Source organism: Cherax quadricarinatus, chromosome 29 (genome assembly GCF_038502225.1).
Source record: "Cherax quadricarinatus isolate ZL_2023a chromosome 29, ASM3850222v1, whole genome shotgun sequence".
Classification (NCBI taxonomy): domain Eukaryota; kingdom Metazoa; phylum Arthropoda; class Malacostraca; order Decapoda; family Parastacidae; genus Cherax; species Cherax quadricarinatus.
Genome location: NC_091320.1, coordinates 2,175,229 through 2,191,125, shown reverse-complemented (window position 1 = coordinate 2,191,125; position 15,897 = coordinate 2,175,229). Strand labels below are relative to the sequence as shown.

At 45.5% G+C, this 15,897-nt stretch overlaps 1 protein-coding gene across 1 annotated transcript in view; it reads left to right on the top strand.

Moving 5' to 3' along the window:
- Positions 1 to 14,014: 14,014 nt before the first annotated feature.
- LOC128690419 (axoneme-associated protein mst101(2)-like) overlaps positions 14,015 to 15,897 on the top strand; it is a 30,851-nt gene continuing 28,968 nt past the window's right edge. The window contains exon 1 of the mRNA XM_070089784.1: positions 14,015 to 14,095. The gene's annotated coding sequence lies outside the window, so the exon portion shown is untranslated. The remainder of the gene's footprint in view (positions 14,096 to 15,897) is intronic.

Here is a 15,897-nt window from a genome sequence, read left to right as displayed (position 1 = left end):
TTGTAATTGCACTAAGGTCTAATGATGACTTTTGTGGAGTCTATGTTTTGAGCTAGAGTGAGCTAAAGTACAATAGGTTTAATCTAATAATATAAAAGTACAAATTAAAAATAGCACTAGTCTCTCACTAGTAATTGCACTATGGTCTAATATAGTGAATTTGGTATTGACTATGTATTGAGCTAGAAAGAGCTATAGCACAACTAGGATTAGTCTAATAATATAAAAATACAAATTACAAATAGCACCAGTCTCTCACTAGTAATTGCACTATGGTCTAATATAGTGAATTTGGTATTGACTATGTATTGAGCTAGAAAGAGCTATAGCACAACTAGGATTAGTCTAATAATATAAAAATACAAATTACAAATAGCACCAGTCTCTCACTAGTAATTGCACTATGGTCTAATATAGTGAATTTGGTATTGACTATGTATTGAGCTAGAAAGAGCTATAGCACAACTAGGATTAGTCTAATAATATAAAAATACAAATTACAAATAGCACCAGTCTCTCACTAGTAATTGCACTATGGTCTAATATAGTGAATTTGGTATTGACTATGTATTGAGCTAGAATGAGCTAGAGTAAAACTGTGATTAATCTAATAATATAATAAAGGCACAAGACTCTCAATTGTAATTGCACTAAGGTCTTATATAAGTTGTTTACAAGAATTAGAGTATAATTAGATTTAAATTGACAGGATAAAATACACAAGTTAAGGTAGCAAAAGAATAATAATAAAAAAAATTGATAAAAATAAAAATGGCAATGACTTGGTTATAATATGCTAGTAAGATGGTAGACAGGATGATATAAAAGTTGTAGTTGAAAATACTAGTTTAAAAAAGTATGGAATAAAAATGGTCAATAAAAGAAGTTTACAATAAGTTTGATCAATATAGTTTAAAGTAAAATTGGGCAATAATAGGGATTTAGAATAAAATTGGGCAATTGAATATTTTTTAAAGTGAGGTAGAATTATTGAAGACAAGTTATGGTTAGTTTATAAAAAAATAAAAAAATGGATCCTGCCTCCACTACATCGCTTCCCAAACTATTCCACTTACTGACTACTCTGTGGCTGAAGAAATACTTCCTAACATCCCTGTGATTCATCTGTGTCTTCAACTTCCAACTGTGTCCCCTTGTTACTGTGTCAAATCTCCGGAACATCCTGTCTTTGTCCACCTCGTCAATTCCCCTCAGTATTTTGTATGTCGTTATCATGTCCCCCCTATCTCTCCTGTCCTCCAGTGTCGTCAGGTTGATTTCCCTTAACGTCTCCTCATAGGACATACCTCTTAGCTCTGGGACTAGTCTTGTTGCAAACCTTTGCACTTTCTCTAGTTTCTTTACGTGCTTGGCTAGGTGTGGGTTCCAAACTGGTGCCGCATACTCCAATATGGGCCTAACGTACACGGTGTACAGGGTCCTGAACGATTCCTTATTAAGATGTCGGAATGCTGTTCTGAGGTTTGCTAGGCGCCCATATGCTGCAGTAGTTATTTGGTTGATGTGCGCTTCAGATGTGCCTGGTGTTATACTCACCCCAAGATCTTTTTTCTTGAGTGAGGTTTGTAGTCTCTGGCCCCCTAGACTGTACTCCGTCTGCAGTCTTCTTTGCCCTTCCCCAATCTTCATGACTTTGCACTTAGTGGGATTGAACTCCAGGAGCCAATTGCTGGACCAGGTCTGCAGCCTGTCCAGATCCCTTTGTAGTTCTGCTTGGTCTTCGATCGAATGAATTCTTCTCATCAACTTCATGTCATCTGCAAACAGGGACACCTCGGAGTCTATTCCTTCTGTCATGTCGTTCACAAATACCAGAAACAGCACTGGTCCTAGGACTGACCCCTGTGGGACCCCGCTGGTCACAGGTGCCCACTCTGACACCTCGCCACGTACCATGACTTGCTGCTGTCTTCCTGACAAGTATTCCCTGATCCATTGTAGTGCCTTCCCTGTTATCCCTGCTTGGTCCTCCAGTTTTTGCACTAATCTCTTGTGTGGAACTGTGTCAAACGCCTTCTTGCAGTCCAAGAATATGCAGTCCACCCACCCCTCTCTTTCTTGTCTTACTGCTGTCACCATGTCATAGAACTCCAGTAGGTTTGTGACACAGGATTTCCCGTCCCTGAAACCATGTTGGCTGCTGTTGATGAGATCATTCCTTTCTAAGTGTTCCACCACTCTTCTCCTGATAATCTTCTCCATGATTTTGCATACTATACATGTCAGTGACACTGGTTTGTAGTTTAGTGCTTCATGTCTGTCTCCTTTTTTAAAGATTAGGACTACATTTGCTGTCTTCCATGCCTCAGGCAATCTCCCTGTTTCGATAGATGTATTGAATATTGCTGTTCGGGGTACACATAGTGCCTCTGCTCCCTCTCTCATGACCCATGGAGAGATGTTATCCGGCCCCATTGCCTTTGAGGTATCCAGCTCACTCAGAAGCCTCTTCACTTCTTCCTCGGTTGTGTGCACTGTGTCCAGCACTTGGTGGTGTCTCCCACCTCTCCGTCTTTCTGGAGCCCCTTCTGTCTCCTCTGTGAACACTTCTTTGAATCTCTTGTTGAGTTCCTCACATACTTCACGGTAATTTCTTGTTGTCTCTCCTCCTTCCTTCCTTAGCCTGATTACCTGGTCCTTGACGGTTGTTTTCCTCCTGATGTGGCTGTACAACAGTTTCGGGTCAGATTTGGCTTTCGCTTCTATGTCGTTTTCATATTGTCGTTGGGCCTCCCTTCTTATCTGTGCATATTAGTTTCTGGCTCTACTACTGCTCTCCTTATTCTCCTGGGTCCTTTGCCTTCTATATTTCTTTCATTCCCTAGCTCACTTGGTTTTTGCCTCCCTGCACCTTTGGGTGAACCATGGGCTCATTTCATTATTCCTGTTATTCCTGTGTGTGTGTGTGTGTGTGTGTGTGTGTGTGTGTGTGTGTGTGTGTGTGTGTGTGTGTGTGTGTGTGTGTGTGTGTGTGTGTGTGTGTGTGTGTGTGTGTGTGTGTGTGTGTGTGTGTGTGTGTGTGTGTGTATGTGTGTGTGTGTGTGTGTGTGTGTGTGTGTGTGTGTGTGTGTGTGTGTGTGTGTGTGTGTGTGTGTGTGTGTGTGTGTGTGTGTGTGTGTGTGCGTGTGTGTGTGTGTGTGTGTACTCACCTAGTTGAGGTTGCGGGGGTCGAGTCCGAGCTCCTGGCCCCGCCTCTTCACTGATCGCTACTAGGTCACTCTCCCTGAGCCGTGAGCTTTATCATACCTCTGCTTAAAGCTATGTATGGATCCTGCCTCCACTACATCGCTTCCCAAACTATTCCACTTACTGACTACTCTGTGGCTGAAGAAATACTTCCTAACATCCCTGTGATTCATCTGTGTCTTCAGCTTCCAACTGTGTCCCCTTTTTACTGTGTCCAATCTCTGGAACATCCTGTCTTTGTCCACCTTGTCAATTCCTCTCAGTATTTTGTATGTCGTTATCATGTCCCCCCTATCTCTCCTGTCCTCCAGTGTCGTCAGGTTGATTTCCCTTAACCTCTCCTCGTAGGACATACCTCTTAGCTCTGGGACTAGTCTTGTTGCAAACCTTTGCACTTTCTCTAGTTTCTTCACGTGCTTGGCTAGGTGTGGGTTCCAAACTGGTGCTGCATACTCCAATATGGGCCTAACGTACACGGTGTACAGGGTGTGTGTGTGTGTGTGTGTGTGTGTGTGTGTGTATGTGTGTGTGTGTGTGTGAGTGTATGCACACTGAACAGGTGAGGCTGGAAACTATAATGGTGAAGCGGTACAAGTGTTCCTGCTGGCAGTACGAGGCACAGGTGTTGAGTCTGGGGTTACTGGTATTGTACAGCGTTGCTGCTATAGGTCACCCAGGACGAGAGTTAGAGGCAGGAACATGTCTTGTGACGATATTCTCATACTATATATTTCCTATGTATTAAGGAGATGTCGGATGCACAAAAATTAAGGGTATTTATTCTCTCGTAATATTAACTCCATGTGTTGAATGCTACTGAATCTATATAATATAGGTAATGCACACTATGTATGATAATTGTACATTAGTATTCCTTTGCCTAAATAAACTTACTAACTATATTCGAATTACTTTCCTGGAGTCTCCCAGCTCAGGTAGACTTATTTCATTATTTCATGCATGAAGCCCATGCTAAATGTCGTATCCACAGTGCAGTTATATCATTGAATGAAGAGGCGTCAGGCTGTGGGTGTATCAAGGCTTCCAACAAAAGATGAGAGGTTGTTGACAGCTTTACGTATGTATATACGTCTATAAAACACACTACCCTACACCCCTCACTTTCTCTGTCAACAAGCCGACAACCATAGCCTCTCTCCCCACCATAAACATAATTAGATTCCTCTCCCACAGTGTAACTATCACACACACACACACACACACACATACACACACACATGCACAATTAGGTGAGTACACACACACACGCTGTAGAACCCCACAGAACACTGCCAGGTCCCTCACCCCTCACATACCCCCCAGAATACATTGTTGGAAACTTAATGTATGATACACCAACGCTGATGGAATAACGAATAAGTGGGAGGAGTGCCACGATAGAGTCAAAGAGGCATCGCCAGACATCAGAACTCTCACAGAAACCAAGCTCACAGGAATGATAACAGATGCCATATAATGGGATATCAGATTCTGAGGAAAGAAAAAGGGAACAGAGGGGCGTGGAGGAGTCGCACTGCTCATCAAAAACCGATGGAATTTTGATGAGCTGGAGAGAGGAGACAGAGGAGAAACAAGAGACAACATAATAGGAACACTTCAGTCTGGAGGTCCCAAGGTGGTAATTGCAGTGATGTATAACCCACCACAGAACAGCAGGAGGCCCAGGCAAGAGTATGATGAGAGTAATAGAGCGATGGTTGACACACTGGCTGAAGTGACCAGAAGGGCTCATGTGAGCAGGGCAAAGCTGCTGATTATGGGTGACTTCAACCACAAGGAAATCGACTGGGAGAAACTGGAGCCACATGGGGGCCCAGAAACGTGGAGGGCTAAGATGATGGAGGTGGTACTGGAAAACCTTATGTATCAACATGTAATGGACACTGTCAAAGAGAGAGAGAGGAGATGAACCAGCAAGACTGGACCTAGTATTCACCTTGAGCAGGGCAGACATCGAGGACATCATATATTAAAGACCCCCCGGGGCCAGTGATCATGTGGTCCTGAGCTTTGAATACATAGAGTTGCAAGTGGAGAGGGAAGCAGGAAGGGCAGGACGAATGAGGTCATACTACAAGAGAGGGGACTACACAGGCATGAGGAATTTCCTGCATGGGGTTCAGTGGGACAGAGAATTGGCAGGGAAGTCAGTAAACGAGATGATGGAATATGTGACAACAATATGCAAGGAAGGTGATGAGAGGTTTGTACCCAAGGGTAACAGAAATAACAAGAAAGTCAGGATGAGCCCTTGGTTCACCCAAAGGTGTAGAGAGGCTAAAACCAAGTGTTCTAGAGAATGGAAGAAGTATAGAAAGCAAGGGACCCAGGAGAATGAGGAGAGAAGTCGTAGAGCCAGAAATGAACATGCACAGGTAAGAAGGGAGGCCCAACGACAATGCGAGAATGACATAGCAGCGAAAGCCAAATCTGACCCAAAGCTGTTGTACAGCCACATCAGGAGGAAAGCAACAGTCAAGGACCAGGTAATCAGGCTGAAGAAGGTAGAAGGGGAGATCACAGGAAACGACTGCAAAGTATGTGAGGAGCTTTTACATGAGATTCAAAGAAGTGTTCACATAGGAGACAGAAGGGACTCCAGAAAGATGGAGAGGTGGGGTACACCATCAAATGTTGGACACAATACATACAATGAGGAAGAAGTGAAGAGGCTGCTAAGCGAGCTAGATACCTTAAAAACGATGGGGCCGGATAATATCTCTCCATAGGTCCTGAGAGAGGGAGCAGAGGCACTATGTGTACCACTAACAACAATCTTCAATACATCAATCGAAACAGGGCGACTACCTGAGGTATGGAAGACAAAAAATGTAGTCCTAGTCTTTAAAAAAAGGGGACAGACATGAAGCATTTAACTACAGACCAATGTCACTGACATGTATAGTATGCAAAGTTATGGAGAAGATTATCAGGAGAAGTGTGGTGGAACACCTAGAAAGGAATGAGCTTATCAACGACAGCTAGCATGGTTTCAGGGAAGGGAAATCCTGTGCCACAAACCTACTGGAGTTCTATGACAGGATGACAGCAATAAGACAAGAGAAAGAGAGAGGGGTGGGTAGATTGCATTGTCTTGGACTGTAAGAAGGCATTTGACACAGTTCCACATGGGAGATTAGTGCAAAAGTTGGAGGACCAGGCAGGTATAACAAGGAAGGCACTGCAATGGACCAGATAATACCTGCTGGGAAGGCAGTAGTGAGGCATGGTACGTGACAAGGTGTCAAAGTGGACACCTGTGACGAGCAGGGTTCCACTGGAGTCAGTCCTAGGACTGGTGCTGTTCCTGGTATATGTGAATGACATGACAGAAGGACTAAACTCAGAAGTGTCCCTGTTGGCAGACGATGTGAAGTTAATGAGAAGAATTCAGTTAGAGGAGGTTAAGGCAGGAAGACAGAGGGATCTGGACAGGTTGCAGGCCTGGTCCAGCAACTGGCTAATGGAATTCAGTCACACAAAGTGTAAAGTCATGAATATCTGGGAAGGGCAAAGAAGACTGCAGACAGAGTTCACTCTAAGGGGCCAAAGATTACAAACCTCACTCAAGGAAAAGGATCTTGGAGTGTGCATCATACCGAGCACATCAACCAGATACCTGCTGCAGCATATGGGTGACTAGCAAACCTAAGAATAGCATTCCGAAATCTCAGTAAGGAGTCGTTCTTAAGGCTCTGTAGATCGTGTACGTCAGGCCCATGTTGGAGTATACAGCACCAGTTTGGAACCCACATTTGATCAAGCAAGTCAAGAAATTAGAGAAAATGCTAAGGGGCATGTCCTACGAGGAGAGGTTAAGGGAAATCGACCTGATTACACTCGAGAACAGGAGAGATAGGGGGGGCATGATAGCGACAGTGTCATGCCAGGTTTCTCAAACCCCTAGCCCGCAAAACCTCCCTATAGTACATACGTGGAAAAAAAAGCTGAAGGTATGGCACACCAATGCAGATGGGATAACAAATAAATATAAGGGGTGGCACTAAAGAATCATGGAGGCATTCCCAGGCATCATAGTACTCACAAAAACCAAGCTCACAGGAATGATAACAGATGCAGTCTTTCCAACAGGATATCAGATCCTGAGGAAAGATAGAGGGACCAGAGAGAGTGGAGGAGTTGCACTGCTCATAAAAAACCAGTGGAGTTTTGAGAAGTTGGAAGGAGTGGACAGAAGGGAAGCTAGGGACTACATAGTAGGAAAACTTCAAACTCGGGGTCCCAAAGTGTTGATTGCAGTGATGTGCAACCCACCACTGAATAGCAAGAAACCAGGTCAAGAGTATGATGAAAGCAATAGAGCAATGATTGATACACTAGCTGAGGTTGCCAGAAGGGCCAACATGGGTAGGGCAGAGTTATTAGTTGTGGGTGATTTTAATTACAGGGAGATTCGCTGGGAAAAACCTAGATCCAAATGGGGGACCAGAAACCTGGTGGGACAAGATGATGAAGGTGGTACTGGAAAACCTCATGTATCAACATGTTAAGGACACTACCAGAGAGAGAAACGAGAGAATGAACCAGAAAGGCTGGACCTCATATTCACTGAGTATTTCAAACATTGGGGACATCACATATGGAGGGCCCCTTGGAGCTAGTGATCATGTGGTCCTGAACTTCGAATACACTGTAGAGCTAAAAGTAGAGAGGGAAGCAGCACAGGTAGAATATGAGAAGCCATACTATAAAAGAGGGGACTACACAGGTATGAGGAATTTCCTAAATGAGACCCAGTGGGAAAGAGAACTGGTGGGAAAAACAGTGAATGAAATGATAGAATACGTGACCACAAAATGCAAAGAGGCGGAGGAGAGGTTTGTACCTCAGGGCAACACAAATAATGGGAAGACCAGAACGAACCCTTGGTTTACCCAAAGGTGTACAGAGGCCAAAACTAAGTACACTAGAGAATGGGAAACATATAGAAGACAAAGGGCCCAGGAAAATAAGGATATTAACCAATGACCCAGAAATGAATATGCATGGATAAGGAGGAAGGCCGAGAGGCAATGCGAGAATGGCATAGCATGGAAAGCCAAATCTGACCCAAAGCTGGTGTATGGCCACATCAGGAGAAAAACAACAGTCAAGGACCAGGTAATCAAGCTGAGGAAGAAAGGCGGGGAGATCACATGAAACGACAAGGAATTATGTAAAGAGCTAAACACGAGATTTAAGAAGGTATTTTCAGTGGAGACAGACTGGACTAGAGTAGATTGGAATGTTAAAGTACACCAGCAAGTGCTGGACACACTACACACAACCGAGAAAGAGGTGAAGAGGCTGCTAAGTAAGCTAGATATATCAAAAGCTGTGGGACCGGACAACATCTCTCTGTGGATCCTGAGAGAGGGAGCAGAGGCACTGTGTGTGCCACTAACAACAATCTTCAACACATCTATAGAAACAAGACAACTACCTGAGGTGGAGAAGATAGCAGATGTAATCCCAATCCGTAAGAAAGGAGGTAGGCAGCGTTAAACTACAAACCAGTGTCACTGACATGTAGAGTATGCAAAGTCAGAAGTTTATCAGGAAAAGGCTGGTGGAGCACCTAGAGAGGAATGAGCTTATACACGATAACGAGCACGGTTTCAGGGAGGGGGAAATCTTGTGTCACAAACCTCCTGGAGTTTTATGACAAAGTGACAGAAGTAAGGCAGGAGAGAGAGAGAGGAGTGGGTGGACTGCCTTTTCTTGGAATGTAAGAAGGTTTTCGACAAAGTTCCATTAAAGAGATTAATGTAAAAGCTCGAGGAAGAGGCAGGAATTACCGGAAAAGCACTGCAGTGGATCAGAGAATACCTGACACGAAGGAACCAACGAGTGATGGTACATGATGAGGTGTCATAGTGGGCAACTGTGACCAGCTGGTTTCCACAAGGGTCAGTCCAATGCTGTTTCTGGTATATGTGAATGGTATGACGGAAGGGATAGATTCACAGGTGTCTTTGTTTGCAGACAACGTGAAATTATTGTGGAGAATTCAAGTGGAACAGGGTCAGGTAAAACTACAAAGGGATCTGGACAGGCTGTAAGCCCGATCCAGCGACTGGGTCCTGGAGTTTAATCTCACCAAGTGCAATATCATGAAGACTGGGGAAGGTCAAAGAAGACCACAGACCGAGTACAGGCTAGGGGGCCAAAGACTGCAAACTTATAATACCGAGCACATCTCCTGAGGCGCACATCAACCAGATAACTGCTGTGCCTGGCAAACATAAGAAGAGCATTTCGATACCTTAGCAAGGAATCATTCAAGCCTCCGTACACCGTGTACGTCAGGCCCATGCTGGAGTATGCAGCACCAGTTTGGAGCCCACACCTGGTCAAGCACGTCAAGAAATTAGAGAAAGTGCAAAGGTTTGCAACAAGACTAGTTCCGGAGCTAAGGGGAATGTCCTATGAAGAAAGGTTAAGGAAAATCAACCTGAGGACACTAGCGGACAGGAAAGATAGGAGGGACCCATGATAACGACATACAAAATACTGAGAGGAATTGACAAGGAGGGACCCATGATAACGACATACAAAATACTGAGAGGAATTGACAAGGAGGGTAGCCACGGAATGTTTCAGATATGGAACACAGAAACAAAGGGTCACAACTAGAAGTTGAAGACTCAGATCTGTCACATGGATGTTAGGAAGTTTTTCGTCAGCCATAGAATTGTCAGAAATTAGAATAATCTGGAGAGTGATGTAATGGAGGCAGGATCCATACGTAACTTTAAGAAGAGATACGATAAAGCTCATGGAGCAGGGGAAGAGAGAGTGGACCTAGTGGCTACCAGTGAAGAAGGGGGCCAGGAGCTGCAAATCGACACCTGCAACCTCAAATAGGTGAGTGGAAATAGGTGAGTGGAAATAGGTGAGTACATACACACACACACACACACACACACACACACACACACACGCACACACACACACACACACAAACACACACACACACACACACACACACAAAAGGGGCCAGGAGCTTGGACTCGACCCCTACAACCTCAACTAGGTGAGTACACACACACATACACACACTCACACACACACACACACACACAAACACACACACACACACAAACACACACACACACACACACACACACACACACACACGAACTTGACACCTCAAAGGCGGTGGGACCAGACAACATCTCTCCGTGGGTCCTTAAAGAGGGAGCAGAGATACTGTGTGAGCCATTAACAAAGATCTTCAACAAATCAATTGAAACTGGGCAACTCCCTGAGGTATGGAAGATGGCAAATGTAGTCTCAATTTTTAAAAAGGGAGATAGACATGAGGCACTAGACTACAGACCTGTATCACTAACGTGTATAGTATGCAAAGTTATGGAGAAGATTATCAGGAGGAGAGTGGTGGAGCACCCGGAAAGAAACAAGTGTATAATTGACAACCAGCACGGTTTCAGGGAAGGAAAATCCTGTGTCACAAACCTACTGGAGTTTTATGACAAGGTGACAGAAGTAAGACAAGAGAGAGAGGGGTGGATCGACTGCATTTTTTTGGACTTCAAGAAGGCCTTCGACACAGTTCCTCACAAGAGGTTACTGCAAAAGCTAGAGGATCAGGCACACATAACAGGAAAGGCACTGCAATGGCTCAGAGAATACCTGATAGGGAGGCAACAACGAGTCATGGTACGTGACGAGGTGTCAAAATGGGCGCCTGTGACAAGCGGGGTTCCACAGGGGTCAGTCCTAGGACCTGTGCTGTTCTTGGTATATGTGAATGACATAACGGAAGGGATAGACTCAGAAGTGTCCTTGTTTGCAGATGATGTGAAGTTAATGAGAAGAATCAAATCGGACGAAGATCAGGCAGGACCACAAAGAGACCTGGACAGGCTACAAGCCTGGTCCAGCAACTGGCTCCTTGAGTTTAACCCTGCCAAATGCAAAGTCATGAAGATTGGGGAAGGGCAAAGAAGACTGCAGACACAATATAGTCTAGATGGCCAAAGACTGCAAACTTCACTCAAGGAAAAAAGATCTGGGGGTGAGTATAACACCGAGCATATCCCCTGAGGTGCACATCAACCAGATAACTGATGCAGCATACGGGCGCTTGGCAAACCTATGGATAGCGTTCAGATACCTCAGTAAGGATTCGTTAAAGACTCTGTATACCATTTACGTCAGGCCCATACTGGAGTATGCAGCACCAGTTTGGAATCCACACCTGGTCAAGCACGTCAAGAAATTAGAGAAAGTGCAAAGGTTTGCAACAAGACTAGTCCCAGAGCTAAGGGGATTGTCCTACGAAGAAAGGTTGAGGGAAATCGGCCTGACGACAATGGAGGACAGGAGGGTCAGGAGAGACATGATAACGACATATAAAATACTGCGCGGAATAGACAAGGTGGACAAAGATGGGCTGTTCCAGAGATGGGACACAGACACAAGAGGTCACAATTGGAAGTTGAGACTCAGATAAATCAAAGGGATGTTAGGAAGTATTTCTTCAGTCATAGAGTAGTCAGGCCGTGGAATAGCCTAGAAAGTGATGTAGTGGAGGCCGGAGCCATACATAGTTTTAAGGCGACGTATGATAAAGCTCATGGGGCAGGGAGAGAGAGGACCTAGTAGCAATCAACGAAGAGGCGGGGCCAGGAGCTATGAATCGACCCCTGCAACTACAAATAGGTGAACAAACAGCTAAGCACACACACACACACACACACACACGCACACACACACACACTATTCGCAGATGATGTGAAGCTGATGAGAAGAATTAAATTGGATGAGGATGAGGCAGGACTGCAAAGAGACCTGGACAGACTGGACACGTGGTCCAGAAACTGCTTCTCGAATTCAACCCTGCCAAATGCAAAGTCATAAAGATTGGGGAGGGGCAAAGAAGACCGCAGACAGAGTATTGGCTAGGTGGACAAAGACTACAGACCTCACTCAGGGAGAAAGATCTTGGGGTGACCATAACACCGAGCACGTCACCGGAGGCACACATCAACCAAATAACTGCTGCAGCATACGGTCGCCTGGCAAACCTGAGAATAGCATTCCGATACCTTAATAAGGAATCGTTCAAGACACTGTACACTCTGTATGTTAGGCCCATACTGGAGTATGCAGCACCAGTCTGGAACCCACACCTGGTCAAACACGTCAAGAAGTTAGAGAAAGTACAACGGTTTGCAACAAGGCTAGTCCCAGAGCTCAGGGGAATGTCGTACTAGGAAAGGTTGAGGGAAATCGGACTGACGACACTGGAGGACAGAAGGGTCAGGGGAGACATGATAACGACATACAAGATACTGCGGGGAATAGACAAGGTGGGCAGAGACAGGATGTTTCAGAGAGGGGGCACAGAAACAAGGGGTCACAATTCGAAGCTAAAGACTAAGACGAGTCACAGGGGCGTTAGGAAGTATTTCTTCAGTCATAGAGTCGTCAGGAAGTGGAATAGCCTAGCAAGTGAAGTAGTGGAGGCAGGAACCATACATAGTTTTAAGAAGAGGTATGACAAATCTCAGGAAGCAGAGAGAGAGAGGACCTAGTAGCGATCAGTGAAGCGGCGGGGCCAGGAGCGGAGTCTCGACCATTGCAGCCACAATTAGGTGAGTACAATTAGGTGAGTACACACACACACACACACACACACACACACACAAACACAGGCCTAGTGTCTAATCGACATGTGCCTAGAACCAAATGGTAACTAACACACATACAACTTCCGACATATCGTATTTGTGAACGACATGACGGAAAGAATAGACTCCGAGGTGTCCCTGTTTGCAGATGACGTGAAGTTGATGAGAAGAATTTATTCGATCGAAGACCAGGCAGAACTACAAAGGGATCTGGACAGGCTGCAGACCTGGTCCAGCAATTGGCTCCTGGAGTTCAATCCCACCAAGTGCAAAGTCATGAAGATTGTCGAAGGGCGAAGAAGACTGCAGACGGAGTACAGTCTAGGGGGCCAGAGACTACAAACCTCACTCAAAGAAAAAGATCTTGGGGTGAGTATAACACCAGGCACATCTCCTGAAGCGCACATCAGCCAAATAACTGCTGCAGCATATGGGCGCCTAGCAAACCTCAGAACAGCATTCCGACATCTTAATAAGGAATCATTCAGGACTCTGTACACCGTGTACGTTAGGCCCATATTGGAGTATGCGGCACAAGTTTGAAACCTACACCTAGCCAAGCACGTAAAGAAACTAGAGAAAGTGCAAAGGTTTGCAACAAGACTAGTCCCAGAGCTAAGAGGTATGTCCTATGAGGAGAGGTTAAGGGAAATCAACCTGACGACACTGGAGGACAGGAGAGATAGGGGGGACATGATAACGACATACAAAATACTGAAAGAAATTGACAAGGTGGACAAAGACAGGATGTTCCAGAGATTGGACACAGTAACAAGGGGACACAGTTGGAAGTTGAAGACACAGATGAATCACAGGGATGTTAGGAAGTATTTCTTCAGCCACAGAGTGGTCAGGAAGTGGAATAGTTTGGGAAGCGATGTAGTGGAGGCAGGAGCCATACATAGCTTTAAGCAGAGGTATGATAAAGCTCACGGTTCAGGGAGAGTGTCCTAGTAGCGACCAGTGAAGAGGCGGGGCCAGGAGCTCGGACTCGATCCCTGCAACCTCAACTAGGTGAGTACACACACACACACACACACACACACACACACACACACACACACACACACACACACACACACACACACACACACACACACACACACACACATACAAAGATAATTCCCTATCCCCACAGTTGTGACTGTTCCGTTGTGATGTGAACACGCTGCTGTATTCTCCAAGACTACCCACCCAGTACATTATAAGTAAGTATTGAACACTTGAGAGCATCTGCTTCCTCCTCCCATCATCTTGGGTCACTAAGGTCCAGGATGAACCAGTCTGGTCTTTATGTTAGTTGTAGGTCCCAGTAATGTTGTGTCTGTTTACAAAACTAACGGAAAGAATTTAAAGTATTTTCTACACTCGCAGCAGCATCCACACACACACACACACACACACACACACACACACACACACACACACACACACACACACACACACACACACACAAGAAGGCCTTCGACATAGTTCCTCACAAGAGATTACTGCAAAAGCTAGAGGATCAGGCACACATAACAGGAAAGGCACTGCAATGGATCAGAGAATACCTGATAGGGTATTTAAGGGGCAAAGAAGACCGCAGACAGAGTATAGGCTAGGTGGACAAAGACTACAGACCTCACTCAGGGAGAAAGACCTTGGGGTGACCATAACACCGAGCACGTCACCGGAGGCACACATCAACCAAATAACTGCTGCAGCATACGGTCGCCTGGCAAACCTGAGAATAGCGTTCCGATACCTTAATAAGGAATCGTTCAAGACACTGTACACTGTGTACGTTAGGCCCATATTGGAGTATGCAGCACCAGTCTGGAACCCACACCTGGTCAAGCACGTCAAGAAGTCAGAGAAAGTACAAAGGTTTGCAACAAGGCTAGTCCCAGAGATCACGGGAATGTCGTACGAGGAAAGGTTGAGGGAAATCGGACTGACGACACTGGAGGACAGAAGGGTCAGGGGAGACATGATAACGACATACAAGATACTGCGGAGAATAGATAAGGTGGGCAGAGACAGGATGTTTCAGAGAGGGGGCACAGAAACAAGGGGTCACAATTCGAAGCTGAAGACTCAGACGAGTCACAGGGACGTTAGGAAGTATTTCTTCAGTCATAGAGTCGTCAGGAAGTGGAATAGCCTAGCAAGTGAAGTAGTGGAGGCAGGAACCATACATAGTTTTAAGAAGAGGTATGACAAAGCTCAGGAAGCAGAGAGGGAGAGGACCTAGTAGCGATCAGTGAAGAGGCGGGGCCAGGAGCCGAGTCTCGACCCCTGCAACCACAATTAGGTGAGTACAATTAGGCGAGCACACACACATACACACACACACACACACACACACACACACACACACACACACACACACACACACACACACACATACACACACACACACACAAACACACACACACACACACACACACACTCGAGCAGAGCAAAGTTACTGGTAATGGGCGATTTCAACCACAGGGAGATCGACTGGGAAAACCTGGAGCCACATGGGGGTCCCGAAACATGGAGAGCCAAGATGATGGATGTGGTACTTGAAAACCTCATGTATCAACATGTCAGGGACACAACCAGAGAGAGAGGGGAGGATGAGCCAGCAAGACTGGATCTTGTGTTCACCCTGAGCAGTTCAGACATTGAGGACATCACTTACGAGAGGCCCCTTGGAGCTAGCGATCATGTGGTTCTGAGTTTTGACTATATAGTAGAGTTACAAGTGGAGAAGGTAACAGGAACTGAAGGGGACAGGCCAAACTATAAAAGGGGGGACTACACAGGTATGAGAAACTTCCTGCAGGAGGTTCAGTGGGACAGAGAAATGGTAGGAAAATCAGTAAACGAGATGATGGAATATGTGGCAACAAAGTGCAAGGAGGCAGAGGAAAGTTTTGTTCCCAAGGGAAGCAGAAATAATAGGAAGACCAAAACGAGTCCTTGGTTTACCCGAAGGTGTAGGGAGGCAAAAACTAAGTGCAACAGAGAATGGAAAAGG